A 21,967-nucleotide genomic window follows, 5' to 3' on the forward strand; every position below is an offset into this window, starting at 1 on the left:
AGCAGAGGGTCTGTTCTTTTATTTAATATATTTGCATGTTTATATATTTTCAGAAGAAAATTTTCCTAGAAGGCATTGTGTGAAAATTTTGTGAAAATCACAAAAAATGCTGTTGTGCAACTTTTAAAAAAATGGCTGACGGGGACTGAGTTAATATTAAAGATATCAACGTTATATTTTCACAGAATGATCTACACATTACATAGGATGATTTAATGCAGAAAACAGTAAATAAATTCTGAAGAAATTACAGTGTTACTTGCAGATGGTTGCCGGTAACTTACCGTAGATTTAAATGTATGTTATTTACTGGCAACATTTTGTTCAAAGTTAAATGCATTATAAACATTTACAAGTCTTTTTCTTTAAAGAGTAAAATAACAGCATCAAGCAAAGCACTCTGGGAAACAAAATCTGAAGCAAAAAAACAGAAAAAGGTTGATGATGATTCTGTTTCCCAGAATGCTTTGCATGAGGCTGTTATTGTATAGTTTTATTCTTAACTTTGAACAAACTCTTGCATTAAATAACATAAACTTAAATCTACGGTAAGTTACCGACAACCAGCTGCAAGTAACACTGTAATTTCTACGGAATTTTTTTTAGCTGGGTTTTCCCAGGCAGGGTCACTTTTTTATTTTCAATTTAAAGATGCAATTTGTATAATCCGTGCCACTAGAGGGCGCCAGATCAAATCAATAACAATAACGTAGATTAGTGACGCTCTGAAGCAGCATGGACTGATGGGATTTGTTGTCTTTAACTCAAACGCTGATGGCCATCAATCAGACGGGAACGAGAAATCATGTTACACACGAGGTAAAGTAATCAAGTTTTATAAATGTTGTGTTTGATGACATCATTTTTTTTCATTATGTAAGGTTTCAGGTAATGTTCTAAACGCAATTTTTAGTCATAGATGTTACAGTATTAGTCCAATACGATGGTTTGTTAACACAGCACAGAATTAAGTGTTCAGATGAACAAACTTACCATAAAAAAGTGAGTGGCCCGACAGATGCTATTACTTCCGCATTTGTCCACGACACTGTTGTCATGTGGTTTTGTGGTTGTGTCAGTTAAGGCGGTAAAAAAGGGTAACGTAGATATTAACGTCATTTACAGGCGACTGCACTGTCCCATGTCACTGTTTAGGGCAGCAATTCTCTCATAATTTACAAGTAGTTGATAACATTATAGATATTGTTAGTAATCAGCTGGACAAAATATATATCACCGGACTAGTGGTTTTTGGATATTTTACTGCAAATATCTTACAAATTGTACCTTTAATGTACTGTCCAATAAAATAGAGCATTTGGGAAAGATACTCACAATAAAAAGAATATTTTAATGCAATTTGTGTCTGGGATTACAAAATCCAGTATATCTTTCACAAATATTCTGTTTACTGAAAATTATGGAAAATGTATTATTAAAAAATATGTATTTGTATAATTTATTAGAAAAAATGGTGTTTCAGTTACAAAAGTTTTTGTATTCAAGGGTGCTATCTCACCTGCCTTATTTATTTCTGTTAAATCATACCTGAGTTCGATAGCTCACTTGGTGTGGTTTGTTTGGGCAGGTGAGAATGCAGTAATCGAACGCGGGGGCGCACCAAAAGCGGATGAAACAAGCGGACCGAGACCTCCTTATCGAGCTAGTCTCGGTACGCTTTTAACAAACTCTGGAGCAGTTTGTTTGTGGTGAGAATGCGATCAGACCTCGAACTGACCTAACTGCATGAAAAATTTTTTTCATTTAATTTACTTAATTTTTTAAGGTAAGTGGTCGCAATAAATTTATATAAGAAAACAAAAAATTGTTTTCTTTTTTTCAAATGTAGCTTAAATTGCAACCACTTACCTTAAAAAAAATGAAGTAAATTAAATGAATAATTTTTCCAGTGTGCAAAAATTTCCGAGGTTCCATTGGATTTTCCCGCACGTTTTTCCAACCAACCAAAAAGCAGTTTAGGAAATACGTTCAAAAACATGTGGCCAACGAGTAATGTGGATGTTATCATATGACTGCATTTTGATTTGTTTCAACTGATTCGGACCAAAGCAATCCATGTGATGTGAAAAGGAAGCAAAACTTCTAAAAAAGCTACAATGTATTTTTTTTGGTCTGGACAGATGTGAAAGCACCCTAACTGACTAAATCATGCAATATATTGTTTCCCTGACGACTTTTAGGAAAACAGGCAGCATACATGTTGAGAGATTGGGAACATTGGTGCGCCAAGTCGCGAAAAGCTCCAAAACATGAACTCTGACAACCCTCAAACATAAACTAAGCACTTTTTGTATTTACTGTAGATGAAAGACAGATGCAGAAACATATTTCCAGTATTAAATGCTCAACCTGACCCAACTTTGACTCCCTGGGCGATGGAGTTCAGAGTGAGGTGTCAACAACAAACTTAACTGCATTTTTGTTCCTTTGCTCTAAATTACATTATTGCAAAGACAAACATGGACAGTGGCCTGAAACACCACAGGTCTTAGATTATGTTGGATTTAAATCGTATAACTGTATATCTTTATAGAATTATATAACTTTAAACAACGGGATTCTCAACGTCATTCGATTTTCAGCAAACAGAACGCAATATGCATGCGTAAATGTTGTGGCGTTTAATCCACAGGAAGGTAATTGTGAGCGATAAAGCATTACTAAACAGCATGTAACAACAATGATCCAAGACTCAATGGCTTTCATCAGAGCTGATTGTATCATGATTGGACTTAAATTGCAAATCAAACACTGTAGTTGTAATCAGAGACAGATGAAAAGAGAAAGAGAGAGAGATACAAAGAAAAGCAAATGTGCCCTCTACCAGTACAAACTTGAAATAAAGAACAAAAGCGAGTTTGACCTCTAAAGATAACCTGCCCTGCTCTTCAAAAGGCCTGCATGGGGACCCGTAGGGGCTTTGATATTTTCTTTTGACATTTCTTAATTAACCAGCCAAATTAATGCAACTCTTTATTTTTCAACCAAACCACAAAATGTGGGTGGTCCAGGAACGCTGTTGTGCCACCGGGCCACACATCATTAGGCAATAACCCTTCTATGAGCATTACCACAGACATCACTATAAAAAAGGCATTACTCAAACATTTAAAAGTAATGTGAAATACGGGCCGAGTTTTATGAAGCTCATTTGCAGTGAGGTCTTCGTCAATGTGCTTGGAAGGCATAAGTGTTTAATATGAATGGTAATAATAACCAGGGAAGAGAGAATAGCAATGGGGGAAAAAAAGGGGAAAACAGGGAGAAGAAAAAAAAAAGAACAAGGTGGTTGCTTGGGCATGACAGCCATTAGTACACATGAAAAATACTGAAGTATGCTTAAGTACTTTATAGTAAACTGTAGAAAAATTCCAAGATACCATACTACTTTTTGAACCTGACCATAGTAAATCGTAAGGTATATTACACTATACAGTTCACTATAAATAACATTAACAAAGTGTAGAGGTGCGCGGGGCAAAATCTAATGCAGGGTTAGTTGTAACACGGACTGTTTACATTGTTGCACAAGGTTGAGCGTTTTGGTTTTCCGGTATTTTTTTCACGCTGCCAAAAGACGATCTCCCGCAAATTATTGAAAATGTATCATGTTTTTCCAGAGAGTTATTAATGAACGAGTGTTATGTCATATTTATCAGTGTCTTGTTGACTAAAACATAGCATTGTTTTGAAATATGTCTGCAGCTCTAAGCAACTTTTTGGTGGGCTTGAAAATATTTTGACCCAGCGGGTTTAATTGTAACGCTGTGTTATAACTAACCCCTCAGCACTTACGATATGAAATCCGCTAACTTTAGCGTCATACTTGTCGTTGTTTTAAATAAGCTACACACGAATGATTGCTGGCTGCCAACAAAATAAATGTGCCTGTCTTATCAAAAATTATGTGTCAAAATTATTTTTGTTCATATCTTTAATATTAATTAAATAAAGTCGCGTTAAAGATTGAAATAATAATGAAATGAATGGCTAAAATCAGACTTTGATGCTCATTATCTCAGAATTTGATTTTGAAACTGTAGTATGGTTATTACAGACAGAGTCACATATAAAAAAATGTGTTGTCATAATTGTGCTGCTTTTTCTTACATATTTAGACATTTGTATCCATTTATAATTGAACTATTGTTAGAAAAGGGCTGGATGAATGAATACAGTGTGGATACCGGTCTATTATAGACAGATATATAAACATTATCCACTTCAAGTATATAAACAAAATAGTATTGAAATATTTGCCTGCAAACTTAATTTTTAGCAAGTGTTACAACTAACCCCCTGCCTGTTACAATTAACCCCACCATGGGGTAAGTTGTAACGTTTGCACTTCTGTCACGTTTGATGTAATTGTCCAAGATTAGTAAGTACTAGAAACAAACTTCAAATGTTCATTTGTAGCAGAGATGTGTGTGTGTTGCTTGTGTAAAAATATAATTCATCAAACTGAATAATATGTATAAATTAATACATATTTATACCTCATATCTGTACCAAAATGGCACATATTAGGACCTTTTTAAGGGTACCATCCCAGTGAAAGCTTTTGTAACATAATTTTCTGACATTGTAGTAATGACATCAATTTCAGAACACAAAGGAATATTTTTTGGAGGAACGTTTGTAACCAAACCGATCAGAAGCGCCATTGACTTCCATAGTATTATTTTTCCTACTATGGATGCCAATGGGGCTTAGATGGGGAGAGTAAATGATGACAAAATTTTCATTATTAGGTGAACTATCCCTTTACAGTACTTTACTGTAAAAAAAGTTCAACTTAAAAAGTAAGTTAACTGGTTGCCTTAAAATATTTAAATAATTCAACTTAAAAATATTATTTGACAATTTGTTTTACATATATTTTTAAATTGAATGAACACAACATTTTAAGCTACTGTGCACTATGTATTACGATTGGCTTGTGGGTTGAATATATTTTCAAACAGTATAAGTGTGTCACTTTAATAAAAGCATGCTAAACACCTAAATGTAATGTAAATGTAAAAGCAACTAGCACACTAGAGCATAAGTGACGTATAGCATTTAGGCAAACATTTTGCAAATGTAGCGCCTCTCTAGCGTGCTTGACTATAATGAGAGGTGGCTATCCTGAGTTCTTTAAATACCTTTTCAATTAAATAAGTGAGGTTTCACTAATAAATGTATCAGTGTTTAACTTGTGTGTGTATTTACTACTTGTAAAAATATGAAATACTTTTCCCCTCTGAGCCTTTAAATACTACTTAAGCAGTAATAGGTACCCTTTAACAGAAAATACACTTTTAACAGAAACTGAAATGTCTTTGACTTACTTTTAACCTATAAACACTTTCACCTTTAAATAAACACGTTCACCTTTAAATAAACCTTAAACTCTTTCTTAATTAACTTAAAATATTATCAATAGAGTCAGTAATCACAACCGTTTATAAAAAAATAACAGATTTACTTAGTAAAATGTAGATTAGAAATTAAATGTAAATAATCAAATCACTGTTCAGATCACAAAGGCATTCAAATTCACATTTAACACAGAAGGGCCCAAAACAATAAACTAGCCGGCAACACCCTAGTTTAAAGTGAAAATACCCTTTAAAATGTTCAAAACGATGCAGGCCTGAATGTAGCTCGGGTACGTTGTAGCCTCAAACCAAATGGCTGCTTCACCACACAGGCCAAACAAAAAATATGGTACCTTTACTCAACGTGAATAGCCTCACACGCACAGGATCAAAGGCATCAGCAGCAGAGAACAGGACGAGAGGATTCACGATGGAGAGAAGACGATTGAAGAGAAGATTTCAGATATTTTGACGATCTCAGAAAAGTCCACAACTCGATAACACTATCCGGCTTCGTCAGTGTCTTTCATCATCGTCGATTCCAGTTACACACAGGCTTAACTGAATGAGATCGCTGGCCGCTAACTTATCAGAAAAGTCCATGCAAAAACACTAACCACTTAATCAGCGGCTAACTTTTACTTATTTCTGTCTTTGTGTGATGAGTTTACCACTCACACAGACAAAACTACCACACTTTATGTTCAGTACAAGAGTCCTTGTTGAGCACTTTCACTAAACACGTGCATACATTACATTTTCAATCCCCGTCCATCTCACTCGCTTGCTCACAACTCGCGTGCGTCTCTACTTCCTGGTTCTTTTACCTCTACTCTGATTGGCTCATAAACAAAACTTTCAGAAATAAAATAAATTCACAAACATTTGTGTAACACTTTCTTCTTATTTTTAAAGACATTTTTTAACACATTTTCACATATATTAGTTACCAAAAAATATTTAACACTTTAAATGCTGTATTCATTAAACCATGAACATTACCAAATATGCAGTTCTCTCATTGCAAAATGATAACTTCATTCCTGATCAATACATTTTAGCTTGTTTTAACCTTAAATTCTATTTATTAAATTATGAAATTATTAATTCAAACTTTAATATCTTATACTAATGAACTTTTTAACAGGGTTACACCCTCCCCCCTTTTAAATGTCTGCATGTCCTCATCAGACACTAAAAAACTAACCAAGAAGTCTGAAGGGCATAATAACTAAGGTGTCTAGTGTTTTCCTATTTTAATGACTATCCCTCTGTGAACTATGGTCAAAGGCTCATCTCTTGATTTACCAGGCTCATCATAGGTAAGTCTAATAGTTGGCTTGGCAGTTCTCTTAGGTCTAGGCTCAGGGCTGTGCTGCCTTCTATCCTCCTGGACCTCAGATACTCTGTTTTCAGACTCTGATTCAACTTCACTATCCTCTTCGGAAGCTACTTCTGGATCACACTCCTCATCCTCTGATTCTGGTTCAGTGTTGTGGTCACTCTTTTCCAAGTCTGAATCATTTTCAGGAACAGGTTCCGCTTCAAGGTCATTTTCATATTCTGTCTCATGGTCATCTTCTAATTCAATTACTGGTCTGGCAGTATTTAGCCCCCTTGGGACAGGCTCTCTCTGAGTGACATAGTGAGGGACATAATACTCCATGTCAGAGGACGAATCAGAAAACTCCTGTAACTCTGGATTCACTGGTCTTGAGTCCCTTTGATTTCTCTTATGAGTGTCTGCTCTGGTCTTAGGTTTCTTAGGCGGATCAGCCTCCTGGTCAGTGCTTGGCATTCTTACTAGCTGTCCAATCGGAAGAAGGTGGTCCCGATGTATAGTCTTTGTTCCTAACCTTCCATCTTCTCGTTTGATCTTGAACACAGGTAGGTTGGGCATCTTTCCAATGACAACATACGGATCAGGACTCCATTTACTTTCCAGTTTGTGCTTGCCTCTCAAACCTAGATTCCGGAGCAGTACTCTGTCGCCAATCTCTATGGACTGAAAGGTAACTCGGCGATCATACAATCTCTTGTTTCTCTGGTGCCGTTTGTCTGCAGGATCAGAAGCTAACTTGTAAGCTTGTTTCAAGTCTTCCTTCAGCTTTGTGACATATCGGGTGTGAGACACTTCTTCTATGCCATCTGGGGATGTTCCAAAACACAGATCAACAGGAAGTCTTGCCTCTCGCCCAAACATTAGATGATAAGGCGAGTATCCTGTGGCATCACACTTGGTGCTGTTATACGCGTGTACCAAGTGAGGAACATGTTGACTCCACGTACGCTTCTTCTCCCGGCCTAATGTACTTAGCATAGAGAGCAGAGTACGGTTGAACCTTTCTGGCTGTGGGTCTCCTTGCGGATGATACGGCGTTGTCCGCGACTTGCGTATCCCCATCAAGGTCAACAGTTCTCGGATCAACCGGCTCTCGAAATCCCTTCCTTGATCCGAATGGATCCTTGAAGGCAGTCCATAATGTATGAAATATTTCTCAATTAGGACCTGTGCCACAACATGGGCCTTCTGGCTTTTAGTTGGGAAAGCCTGAGCGTATCTTGTAAAATGGTCTGTGACCACTAGCACATTACTTATTCCTTTGGAGTCAGGTTCCATGGAAAGAAAGTCCATGCACACTAAGTCCATAGGTCCATGGCTTACGATCTGGTGCAATGGAGCAGTTCTCTGTATAGGGGTCTTGTGAGTGATGCACTCCCCACAGTTTTTGATGTATTCCTCCACTTGCATCGACATCCTAGGCCAAAAGAATCTACTACGGAGCAGGTCCACAGTTCTTTCTTGTCCAAGGTGTCCTAAGTCATCATGCATGGCCTTCATAACCATCTCACGGAACTCTCTTGGCAGAACGAGTTGACTAATCACCTCTCCAGATGGTCTCTTGCTGTACCGGTACAATAATCCATCTTTCATTGTCAGCTTTCCCGCTTCCCTTTTCAATCTGGACAACTCAGGACTCATGTTTCCCTCCTCTTGCCAGCATCCCTTCTTGACGGCTTGGATGGCTGGTCCTATGGCTTCATCCTCTTCCTGAGCCTTCCTGAGACTTGGTTTGGACATGAGTTCTAGGGACTTTAACTCCATGTGTGTGGGAAACGCATACAGGTCAGGAACACAGTGAGGAGATGCTCCAAGCTGAGCAACACAGACTGGAGTACTGTTTGTAGACTCTGGGACACAGACTCTTTGGCAGATGGTTTTCACTCCAGACTGAGGTATAGTTACCCAGCCATCATCATCCTCCTCTGACATATTCCTGGACAACAGGTCAGCATCAATGTTCTGTCGGCCTGGGCGATACTGCACATCAAACTCGTATGTCGATAGGGCAGCTAGCCAGCGATGTCCCACCGCATTGAGCTTGGCTGTGGACAACACGTACGTAAGTGGGTTGTTATCTGTGCGTACGGTGAATCTTGCCCCATACAAATAGTCATGGAATTTGTCGACTACTGCCCACTTGAGTGACAAGAATTCTAGCTGATGTATGGGGTAGTTTCTCTCGGCAGAGCTAAGCTTTCGGCTTGCAAAGGCAACTGGTCTTAGGCCTTCAGGATGTTCTTGGTAGATAACAGCACCAAGGCCTTTCAAGCTGGCATCAACATGCAGGATGTATGGACGTTGTGGATTGGCAAATGCCAGGACAGGCGCATGTGTCAGACAGTGGATGATGAGATGAAATGCATCTGTACAGGATTTGTCCCATCTTTCCCCGAACGGCTCTGATTCTTTCAAGTAGACTTTGTTCACATCTTGGACATACTTATTTCTCCTCTGCGTCGGAGCATATCCTTTTGTGAGTTCAGTCAGTGGTCTAACAATTTCAGAATAGTTCTGAATGAATCGGCGGTAATAACCGCAAAATCCAAGGAAAGATTGTAACATCTTCAGGTTTGTTGGCATGGGCCATGTAGTGACTGCCTCAATCTTGTTTGGATCGGGAGCAACTCCTTCCGCAGACACGATGTGCCCCAGGTATTTGACCTTTGGCAGACAGATCTGGCACTTGTCTACTGAAAGTTTCAGCCCAACTTCACCGAGACGATCTAGGACCTTGAGCAACCTCTCTTCGTGCTCCTCAAGAGTTTTCCCAAACACTATCACGTCGTCAAGGTACACCAGCACTTGTAAAAGGTTCATGTCTCCGACAGCCTTTTCCATCAACCTTTGAAAGGTTGCTGGTGCCCCCGTAATGCCTTGTGGCATTCGTTGGAACTGAAAAAATCCTAAAGGACAAATGAATGCCGTCTTCTCTTGGTCCTCTTCAGACATAGCTATCTGGTAGTAGCCCGAGCGCAAATCCAGTACAGAGAACCACTGACTCCCTGTTAAGGCATTTAGTGCATCTTCAATGCATGGTGTTGTGTATTGGTCCGGTATTGTGCGGCTATTCAACAGTCGGTAATCTATACACATCCTAATAGCACCAGTCTTCTTTCTGACTACAACTATTGGGGATGCGTAGGGGCTTCGCGACTCTGTTATTATCCCTGCCTGCAGCAGCTCTTGTAAATGCTTTCTCACATCTTCGATATCTGCTGGGGCTAGCCTGCGTGATCGTTGACGGAAAGGCCGGGAATCAGAAAGACGGATCCTGTGCTCTACTCCTCTTGCTAATCCCACGTCCCACTCGTGCATTGAGAATACATGAGACTTCTGAGACAGTTTCTTACGTAGTCTGTTTTTCCATTGTTCTGAGATTGGAGAGTCCCCGAAGTTGATCATGCTCTCATCGAAACCAGAGGAAGCAGTCTCCTTAGGGGGAATCGTCGCAACTGAATCAATGTGGTACACACATCCAATCAATGATCCCACAGGTATGGAAGTTTCTCTTGAAGAGTCATTTTTTAGTAGTATTCTCAAACTGTTGACATCCAATGCTCCACTAGGCACAACCATGGGATGAAAAATTACATCAGCAGGTAAGGCAGCAGTTGGTGAGGTGTCTATCATCAGGATTTCTTGAGCAACAGGCTTCTTTAGCTCAACTTTGCACACAACCTGCGTGTCACCATCTGGGGGTAAGACCAAGGGGCCTGGGCCCATCCATCGGACACAGCCAGCCTCCTCCTCTTGGACTGGAGCCTCCACACTCTTTACTGCAGGTCGATCTTCCTCAACATGAACACGAAGGCCTAGTGTACGAGTGATATCAATGCCACTATTTTTGCATTGAGTCACCAAACGTCGAACATGGCTTGCATTGGTGCCCACAATGACAGATGTCTTATCTTCAGGCCTAGGATTGGGACATATGAGAGCTAGGACAGTTACAGTATGACTGGTTCCTAAAACCTCAGCTGGATACTCCAAATCAACTACCACATAGCCACGGTAAGGGTAACTAGATCCAGACTCACTTAAGCCCCACAGGGAAAGACCAGATACTGGCTGAATTGGGATATCAGACAAGTACTTCAGGTACCAGGGTTCAAAAATGATCGTCACCTGAGAGCCACTATCTAAAAGAGCAGTGCAGGGTTGTCCATTGACCTTCAGCGGCACCAGGCTAGGTGGTCCAACTAATCCATCTGGAATAGACACACCTTCAGGCATCTCAGCTGTACTTTTCTCAACAGAACAGTTAACTGAATTAGCTGTGGCCTCACTTGATGACTGGTTGTTCTTGGACAGCTTCAGAGCTTGTATAAGTCTCTTAATAACTTTAGCCTGGTTTTCTGGGCCTTGACACTTCCTTGCAAAATGCCCATTCTCACCACATCTGTAACAGAAATGTTCCTCCGATACTTTGAATGATCGTTGTGGGGGGCTGACTACTGGATTTGAGGTGTTCACAGCTGAAATGGCAGCTTGATGTCCAGCTACTTTATTTGTTACTTTCTGTTGCAAACGCTTCATTTGTTTCTTCAAAGCTGTTATCTCACTGTCCGAACCGCACTCACTGTGTACTACAGGTGGGGGAACTTTCTCACTGTTAACTGACAGGTCGTTTGCAGGCTTAGACACGACAGCAGCAACCAAGGCCTTAAGTTCTTTGATCTCAGACTTCAGGTTCTGAATTTCAGTCTGTTTCACATCAACATTCTGCCTTACATTTCCACCTTGCATGACAGGAGTAATCTTCTTTCGTGAGGCCTCATAATCCTCTTCTGTGCGTATCTCCTTTAATAGCTGAAGAAACGTTGGGGGCTTTGCTCTCCTCTCTCTCAGACGAAGGTTAACTAGCATTAGATCAGAGGCTATCGCACCACGCAACAATTGGTCGAGTCTTGCTTTATCTGCACATCCTAGGGGGAGTCCATCCCTCTGCACCACCCTATTCAAGGACTGCTCTAGACGTCTGAGGAAGTCAGACAGCTTCTCACCTGGTTGTTGCTGCAGTAAACGAAATGCGAAATACAACTCTTCTCCTGACTCTGCTGTCCCAAAAGCATGCTCCAGGGCCTCCAAACAGTCTTCGGGGCCCACGTCAGGATCACTGGCCCGTACTGCTTTTACTATGTCCAGCGCCGGGCCTCTAAGACTTTCCATCAGCCTCCGCCTCTTCTCTTTGTGAGAACAGTCACACTCTTCCACCATGAGCCGTGCTTGACCCAACCAGTGGTCGAACTGCTCTTCTCCAGCAGGGGTGGGCAACAACCCAGAGAAAGTTCGTAGGCGGCGATAGCTTCCCTGCTCACTTGAGGACTTGGATGTCTTGTCCAGTAAATCACTCACAGCTCGCAGAATGGCCTCGGTTGACTTAGCAGCAGCCTCATCTTCTGGGAACAATGCGCGCAGGTGTTCAACAGGTTTATCTGGAGCTTGTTGCGTTCCGGACGTATCAACTTGTGGACCGGCTTGTGTAGCTGCATGTGCTGTGATAACCGGCCATGGCCCTCCACCATCTGTAGGAAACACTTCATAGGGGACAATTCCACTTTTTACTACTTCCTTACATTCACACAAGACCAGGTATTGGTTTAGTTGACGGTTGTAAGTTCGGCCTCTGACGCGCACACGTCCCAAACACTTTACAGTTTGCATTGTCTCTTCTATTGCACTTGTGTCTACATCTTCTCGAATGAGCACCAGCACTGCATGAGCCTCATCTAATGCCTCGCCACGGCACCAACCTTTTAATTCGGAAACTAGCTCTTTCTGGTGTTCCATATTAGCTCTATTTAAAGTCTCAAAAGCTAATTTTCAATGAAGAGTGAAGAAAAAAAAATAACTAACAAAAACCCACACTTATTATCCCAGCGGTGCCTCCATTTTATGTAGCGCCTCTCTAGCGTGCTTGACTATAATGAGAGGTGGCTATCCTGAGTTCTTTAAATACCTTTTCAATTAAATAAGTGAGGTTTCACTAATAAATGTATCAGTGTTTAACTTGTGTGTGTATTTACTACTTGTAAAAATATGAAATACTTTTCCCCTCTGAACCTTTAAATACTACTTAAGCAGTAATAGGTACCCTTTAACAGAAAATACACTTTTAACAGAAACTGAAATGTCTTTGACTTACTTTTAACCTATAAACACTTTCACCTTTAAATAAACACGTTCACCTTTAAATAAACCTTAAACTCTTTCTTAATTAACTTAAAATATTATCAATAGAGTCAGTAATCACAACCGTTTATAAAAAAATAACAGATTTACTTAGTAAAATGTAGATTAGAAATTAAATGTAAATAATCAAATCACTGTTCAGATCACAAAGGCATTCAAATTCACATTTAACACAGAAGGGCCCAAAACAATAAACTAGCCGGCAACACCCTAGTTTAAAGTGAAAATACCCTTTAAAATGTTCAAAACGATGCAGGCCTGAATGTAGCTCGGGTACGTTGTAGCCTCAAACCAAATGGCTGCTTCACCACACAGGCCAAACAAAAAATATGGTACCTTTACTCAACGTGAATAGCCTCACACGCACAGGATCAAAGGCATCAGCAGCAGAGAACAGGACGAGAGGATTCACGATGGAGAGAAGACGATTGAAGAGAAGATTTCAGATATTTTGACGATCTCAGAAAAGTCCACAACTCGATAACACTATCCGGCTTCGTCAGTGTCTTTCATCATCGTCGATTCCAGTTACACACAGGCTTAACTGAATGAGATCGCTGGCCGCTAACTTATCAGAAAAGTCCATGCAAAAACACTAACCACTTAATCAGCGGCTAACTTTTACTTATTTCTGTCTTTGTGTGATGAGTTTACCACTCACACAGACAAAACTACCACACTTTATGTTCAGTACAAGAGTCCTTGTTGAGCACTTTCACTAAACACGTGCATACATTACATTTTCAATCCCCGTCCATCTCACTCGCTTGCTCACAACTCGCGTGCGTCTCTACTTCCTGGTTTTTTTACCTCTACTCTGATTGGCTCATAAACAAAACTTTCAGAAATAAAATAAATTCACAAACATTTGTGTAACACTTTCTTCTTATTTTTAAAGACATTTTTTAACACATTTTCACATATATTAGTTACCAAAAAATATTTAACACTTTAAATGCTGTATTCATTAAACCATGAACATTACCAAATATGCAGTTCTCTCATTGCAAAATGATAACTTCATTCCTGATCAATACATTTTAGCTTGTTTTAACCTTAAATTCTATTTATTAAATTATGAAATTATTAATTCAAACTTTAATATCTTATACTAATGAACTTTTTAACAGGGTTACACAAAAAAAAAAAAAAAACCTTGCAAAATGAAGCACAACAAGATTAGAATAGTTTCTGTTTGAACCAGTTCACTTACACAAACCATCTGAATGAACTTTTTTCTGAAACGAATTAGACTTTCCAATGGGCCAACCTTTAGGACACATCTGATAATTTGATTATTTTAAGGCTGCAAGTACAATACAACGCTCACACAACTACTTGTTGAATAAAACATCTTGTTAATGTAAAAGCTTGTCATCTCTGCTTTTAGTTAGGTCCCATCACTGATGTATATGCATGTGACACTCTCTGAATGGCATATGAATTCTGGAAACTTCTGTATTTCTGTAAAAAACTTCTGATCGGTGTGTGTGTGTGTGTGCATTAAACGCGCCCGAGTTGAGGTAGCTGGACGCATTCTTGCTCTTTGATCCAGCGTCTGAGGTTACTGACCAGCGGTGTGCACTCCTGGCAGAAGTCAACGCCGTCTATGTTGAACTCCTCCGGGGCCAGCTTAACCGCCGCAGCTGTGGGAGGGAGAGACAGGATCAAAGCACACCCAATACACACACTATATGAATACACACACTCTCTCCATCACTAATAATAACCACCTCGGCCCGGAATCCAGTCTGTACTCTTGCTGGCCCGGCTCTCGGCTCACATAATCAGGGTTTCCTTCTACATGCTATTAATTGATTCAGTATGCTTGGAAGAAGTGGTTACCGCATTCCCATGTCTCAGATTTTCTTGTTTATTATGCTAACCGTACACGAGACTCCCGCACTCTCAAGGGGGTGGAATTCTAATCAGGTGAATTCAATTATAGAGCTTCTGATTTTGATTTTCTACCGGGGTCCGAGTACACAACAGGTCCCATTGAGAGCGCACTTTGGTGTCAGCTTAAAACTGTCTTTTGGAGTTTCTGTGTTTCACTCCACCCACCTCTCTTACTTTTTTGAGGCATGCATGTATTAAACATTATGCCCGATGGTTGAAGTTCATAACTGGATTTAATTACAAAAGGGGGACCCCACCTAAAACAAAAGCAGACGGCATGTATTATGGGCTAATGTGTAACAAATGTGCCAAGCTTTAGCTCCATGTCCAGTGTTTATTAGCAGCCAAGCAGAAATATATACCTATGTACATACAACACGATGGGCATGACATTTAATATGCTACAAAGAATTGAGAGCAAACACCACACTCGAAAACATGCTGAGTTTTTGGTTGGGTAAAAATTTTAGGGCAACCAGATAACTTACCTTATAAGTTAAACCAAAAATTTTTTTTACAGTGCAACTGTAAAAATCAGGTAAAAAAATAACCAAAGAGTTTTGATATTTTTCCTGTGTAAAACTTCACTCTTCTGAAGTTACATTGTGTACTAAGACCAATGGAAAATTAAAAGTTGCGATTTTCTAAGCCGATATGGCTAGGAACTATACTTTCATTCTGGCCTAATAATCAAGACTGCTGCCGTAACATCATTGCGCCTACTGCAGCCATGTTACAGCAGCAAAGTCCTTGATTATTACACAAAAACAAATGTTGAATGATCTTGGGCATTCAATCGATACATTTTATCTGTATGTGTTTCTGGGATCGAACCCATGACCTTTAGTGTTGCTAATGCAATGCTCTACCAGTTGTGTTACAGTACAAAAAACATAGTGAGTAGTGAGTGGCAGGCATTAAACGGTATGCATGATGTGCTCGCCTTGGATTTTAATAAGTTAAACATGTCAGAAAGTGGGCAAGAGAGATGGGGAAAAAAGAGAGCGAGAGAGACACATACAGACCAAGAAAAAGTTTGTGAAGAGGAGAAACGGAGAAACCTCCTGAATGTTCTGTAAGCCATATGTTGTGCATATGAAGCAACGCTGTTTGCCAAAGTGATTCATGGCTCCAACAGAAAATCCTCATATTTCTCCAGAAGCCGAGACAGTCGCTACATACTCTGTCTAGACAACGCTTGTCAGAATTATGCTGTACGAAGAGACCGGAGAACTTTAAATGATGACTCAATTCCCTCACCCATACATTCTTCTGTCTTACTTCCATTTTGTTCCCATAATGTGCCAGTTCTCAAGCTCCATGTCAAATGTTTTTACATGAGTTCCAGTCTAATGACCAGAGGCTGTATGAACGCTTTGGACCTTCTGCAGATTAAGTTAATGGGGGCAGCTGTATGCATGGCTGCACTGTGGGAATATATACTACATCCAGAACTGATTATAAAGAGAGAGAGAGAGAGAGAGAGAGAGAGAGATTTTCCAAGAGAAATTACAAAGATTGAGAAAAGAAAAATAGATAGCAAAAGAAAACTGCCAGAGATTGGGAGGGTGGCAGCTCGAGATGATTAAAATGGAGATTAAGTAATTTCTGTTATCAGCATGCACATTGGTTTGGCAGTTATCTCGCCTCCTGTAGGCACGTCTCAGTCATCTCCAAAGAAATGCTGTTTCAGAGAAGCTCGGGCCCTGACAGTACACAGACATCTGGGTGTGCATCTGATCTCATATTCTAACATGCAACGAGTGTCAAAAAACAGCTGCTAACAGGTTTTCCAGGAATGAATTTTAATAGGGTTCGATATTTAGCTGCATTACCCTCCCAGCGTGAGACGAGTTTACACCTTGACATACGGTATAGCTGAATGTGTGTGCAATTTCAACACAATTTTACGGCAAGTCGTGTTATAGTCACAAAATATTTGATTAATTTATTCGTGTTCATGGACACGATTTTCAGGGTTTTTTTTTTTTTTTTTTTTAGCCATTGAGCATGAGCATGAATGTAATTTTCGTGTCCGTCAACATAAATTTCGATATAAATAGTTTTTTGTGGCACGACTGTCTTTTTCGTGTAATTTTATGTATTGTTTTCCTCATTGTTTTCCTTTTTTTAAATCATTGTCGCTTGAGGCTGGGGTTAGATTTGGGTTTAGGTTTTTTGTTTTATGTATTGGTTTCTACATGTTTTTTATTTTCAGATTTAAAAAAATATTTTTGCTTGGGGTAGGGGTCAGAGTTGGGGTTTGGGTTAGGATGTCTGAAATGTAATAAAAAGTTATTCTTACCCTAACCCCAAGCGACAATGAAAAGACAATGAAAAAACAATACATAAAATGACACGAAAACGAAAGTCGAGCCACAAACACCAAAAACTATTTATAGAAATTCATGTTGACTGACAAAAGACATTTGTGCTTAATGGCACGAAAAAAAGCGGAAAATCGTGTCCATGAACACTTATAAATGAATCAAACTTGCCGTGAGATTGGGTTTGCAGTTTTCCTTATTACGATGTTTGTAATGAAATTAGTAAGAAAAAAGAAACACATGCAATATTTTACAGCAGTACCACAGTTTTTGCCAGCATACACTTGTTGGGTGATTTTTTTGTCTAAACAATTTTATGACCTTCATATTTACCATAGTAGTAACTGGTGTTTGCCAAGACTACAGCAACTACAGGTTAAAAAGTGGCTTTGCATTACTATGGATATATAAATGCAGCTAGATTCTGAGAAATATGTCATTCATTTTGAATCACTGCCTGAACACTTTTATAAACTATTCACTTGTTCGCCTGTGCATTCAGTCTTAATGACTACGGTAAATAAACTTGGCTTGCTGTCCTCGAAGGGAGCTCTGTACCTGAGCTCTGAACCTTCAGAGAAAGCGAACCTAAGGCTGGGACCCCAAGTTCAACCCCCAAGCGCAATAGAACTGCACAAAGGAAGAAAAAGAGCGGTGAAGGAGGAGATGGGAAGAAGAAGGGATGCCGGAAGAATTGCACCTGGATGCAGAGGCCTGGAGGCTGCATTACTGTATATACGCTCACAATGATGATTGACAAGCCTGAATGTTTAGGCTCCTCCGAACCTACGTTTAGAACTACATAAACTGCATGTCACTGTTACACTGTCAGGAAACAAATGGTCAAAAATCATATTAGTACATCAGAGGTACATATTGGTACCAAATGTATACCTATCCCTACCTAAATGGTACATATTAGGACCTTTTTGATGGTAGTGTCGAGTGACATCATGAGACAGTGTATAAGTAGATTCCCTTTCTTCATTAATATATTTAGCACAAATTGGCTTAACTAGCACCAATTATTTGATTCACGATTTTACATTTCCTTTGTGTAGGTGTGTATTAGTAGGGTCTTGCCACGCTCCATTGCAAAGCGTTACTTCCGTTAAGGAGGGTCCTCTGTTGAAGTTTAAAACTGTTGGATCTGCGCAGAGTCACTCAGGATCTGCCATACGCAGTCGCTAACGTGTGGTCGTGACGTGTATCATACGCCGAAACCGGCCGGAAACAACAAATACGAATAATCAGACCAACAAAACTTAGCAAACCTGGTTCTTGCTCCGGCTTTAACTTCTGTATATTCTGCAGCTTTGCAACAACGGACCGAATAGCTTTTCTCATGTCTTTCTCCGCTGCCATTACTGAACTACAACTCAAACTGATGCACGACCTCAACGTCATCATTTTATAGCCACCCCCCTCTGTTCGCTGATTGGACCTGCAGATTTTTGCAGGAGAAAACGAAACTCTACAGAGCAGGCCCAGACGTACTGCTGAAGCGAAATGAAAATTAAGTGGAAGCACGTAGGAGGGCGGAGCCAGGCTAGTGTATTAGTACATGTTAACAATATGCAAAAGGTACAAACCCCAAAGTCAACGATGACGCGAGTTATCGTCGCCAACATAAATCTCTTTTTTTGGACTACAACAAACACACGGATTGTAGGCAACAGTTTACTTCCTGGGATTGGTGATGTAGACAAGGCCGACATCATCATTATTCCCCCCGCTTCGGACTCAGCCTGTTACCGTGGGTTCACACCAGCCGCGTTTGAGGCGTAAAATTCATGTCTACCGCGTCTAGCTTGCCGCTTGAACATTTTGAGTTTACTCGCTTTATTCGCGCGTGAAATTCTAGTCATCGAGACATTCACGCGGAAATTCGCGTCATGGGAGGGCCTTCCATAGGCTTCTGCAACTTTCTGTAATCACGTCACTACTAGAGCAAGCTCAAGATTTGTTAACGTGGCACGTTTTTCCGCCAAAGCTCAAATTTTCCAACTCGCGCGTTTCCTGCGGCAACGCTCAATTCGGGCCATTTGCGCGAATGAGGTGGAATCGCGTCTATCGCTCTGCGCTAAAGACCTCATTCGCACCGCGAGACCTCCAGATGCGCGTCAGTCGCGCTTGACGCCTCTACCGTGGCTGGTTTGAACGTAGCATTAGCATTGCATTGTGAACAAATCTTTCAAACAGGGTAAGAAGCGTCACATTTCCTGATGACGTCAGAGGTATTCAGGTAAATCACAACGTACAGATTAGCTGACCAATGAGGGACGCAGAGCTTTTCAAATCCGTGCGTTTCAGAAAGAGAGTGAAATCTGGAGCTACAAAAATGTACGCTATGTGGAAAATAATGTGTTGAACCATAAAGCAAGCAAACACATTGTATAATACCAAATACACAATATTATGTTGTTTTTAGCAATGAAATAGGTGCACGTTAACATGTAATTTAAACTTAGTATATGAATCAACATCTCAGCTCACAGTGTGTGTTACACTGTTACTATAGTAAATTATGGTACAATTTTGTACGTCCAAGCATAAAGTTGCTCTCAAAAATCCAGATTTGAAGGTGCCAGGTAGTCGCTCTTCGTACTGCAGATGAGATGTGGAATGACTAAACAAGACAATAACAGCCAGTGGGGTGTCATATTAACAAACTCATCAACAGGACCGGACCACTGTAATTTACAGTGCTGAGCCGGTGGAAATGTGTGTGTGTGTGTGTGTGTGTGTGTGTGTGTGTGTGTGTGTGTGTGTGTGTGTGTGTGTGTGTGTGCATATTAGTGCGACAATGGCACAAGCCACCTCTCAAAGCTGTTAGGGGCTTTTCTTCCCCACCTCATAAAGTAAGACATTAATTCAGTATTAATTATACAACACGTCAAACTACATCTCAGTCCCGGCTCCCCCGGAGTCTCTCGAGCGTTCTTAATGACAGTAATTACCACTCATAAAAAGACCCATCTAAAATTAACATTTCTACTCCGCCCTGATAGAGAAAATGTAAATAGCAGTGAAGTACAGATGTTATGATTAGGTCCAAATTGCACATCGTTCTTTTGTTTCCGTGTGTGTCGGACAGAACAATGGCATCTTGACAAAAGCACCACAGGCCAAATTTCTCAAAAGAAGGGGAATGCGGACCACTTCAGGAGAAACCTGTTTAACATTTAGATTGTTTCTCCTAATGGGGGGTGGCGGACAAGATATTTGTGCCTTTGTGGGTGTGTGTGAGGATAGATTCATTTCTGTACAGCTGCGATGTGTACAATGAAAACGAAAAAGAAGACAAAGTGTCCACTAAAGAGAGATTTGTGTACATATTCTCTGTATAGATGTGACATCGCTTGACATTATCTCTTTCTTTGTGTATGACTTTCATTACACCACAGTATAGGCAAGACGTGTGGCTTTGTTTATTTGTTTTTGTAGCTCAACTGGTAGAGGACAGAATTAGCAATGCAAAGGTCATGGTTCATTCCCAGGTCATGGTTCATTTCTAGGTAGCACACGGTGAGTAAAACAGAAATACCTTGAATGTGCTATGAGTCACTTATAAAAGCATCTCACAAATGTACAGTGTAAATGTAAAAGTTTATTTAGCATCTACTATAGCATGTAGTGTGTGGCTTTCAATCCCTAAAAGGGCTTCAGATGCCACTTGTTTTTAATAATAATACAAAAATGTCAAATTTTACATATTTTGTTTATCAATACACTGTATGTAATACACTCACCTAAAGGATTATTAGGAACACCATACTAATACTGTGTTTGACCCCCTTTCGCCTTCAAAACTGCTTTAATTCTACGTGGCATTGATTCAACAAGGTGCTGAAAGCATTCTTTAGAAATGTTGGCCCATATTGATACGATGGCATCTTGCAGTTGATGGAGATTTGTGGGATGAATATCCAGGGCATGAATCTCCCGTTCCACCACATCCCAAAGATGCTCTATTGGGTTGAGATCTGGTGACTGTGGGGGACATTTTAGTACAGTGAACTCATTGTCATGTTCAAGAAACCAATATGAAATGATTCGATCTTTGTGCCATGGTACATTATCCTGCTGGAAGTAGCCATCAGAGGATGGGTACATGGTTGTCATAAAGGGATGGACATGGTCAGAAACAATGCTCAGGTAGGCCGTGGCATTTAAACGATTCCCAATTGTCACTAAGGGGCCTAAAGAGTGCCAAGAAAACATCCCCCACAACATGTTACCACTGTGCAGGCTGGTGGTGGTGGTGTTAAGGCATGATGGATCCATGTTCTCATTCTGTTTACGCCAAATTCTGACTCTACCATCTGAATGTCTCAACATAAATTGAGACTCATCAGACCAGGCAATATTTTTCCAGTTTCAACTGTCCAATTTTGGTGAGCTTGTGCAAATTGTAGCCTCTTTTTCTTATTTGTAGTGGAGGTGAGTGGTACCTGGTGGGGTCTTCTGCTGTTGTAGCCCATCCGCCTCAAGGTTGTGCGTGTTGTGGCTTCACAAATGCTTTGCTGCATACCTCAGTTGTAGGGAGTGGTTATTTCAGTCAAAGTTGCTCTACTATCAGCTTAAATCAGTCGGCCCATTCTCCTCTGACCTCTAGCATCAACAAGGCATTTTCTCCCACAGGACTGCCACATACTGGATGTTTTTCCCTTTTCACACCATTCTTTGTAAACCCTAGAAATGGTTGTGCGTGAAATTTCCAGTAACTGAGCAGATTGTGAAATACTCAGACCGGCCCGTCTGGCACCAACAACCATGCCACGCTCAAAATTGCTTAAATCACCTTTCTTTCCCATTCT

At 40.2% G+C, this 21,967-nt stretch overlaps 1 long non-coding RNA gene across 2 annotated transcripts in view; it reads right to left on the bottom strand.

Annotated features, from left to right (window-relative positions):
• Positions 1–14,127: 14,127 nt before the first annotated feature.
• Positions 14,128–21,967, bottom strand: part of LOC135740158 (uncharacterized) — a 40,533-nt gene continuing 32,693 nt past the window's right edge. For both annotated transcript variants that reach the window (XR_012335752.1, XR_010529159.2), the window contains exon 4: positions 14,128–14,567. This is a non-coding gene — a long non-coding RNA (uncharacterized lncRNA). The remainder of the gene's footprint in view (positions 14,568–21,967) is intronic.

This window comes from Paramisgurnus dabryanus, chromosome 22 (assembly GCF_030506205.2).
Source record: "Paramisgurnus dabryanus chromosome 22, PD_genome_1.1, whole genome shotgun sequence".
Classification (NCBI taxonomy): Eukaryota; Metazoa; Chordata; class Actinopteri; order Cypriniformes; family Cobitidae; genus Paramisgurnus; species Paramisgurnus dabryanus.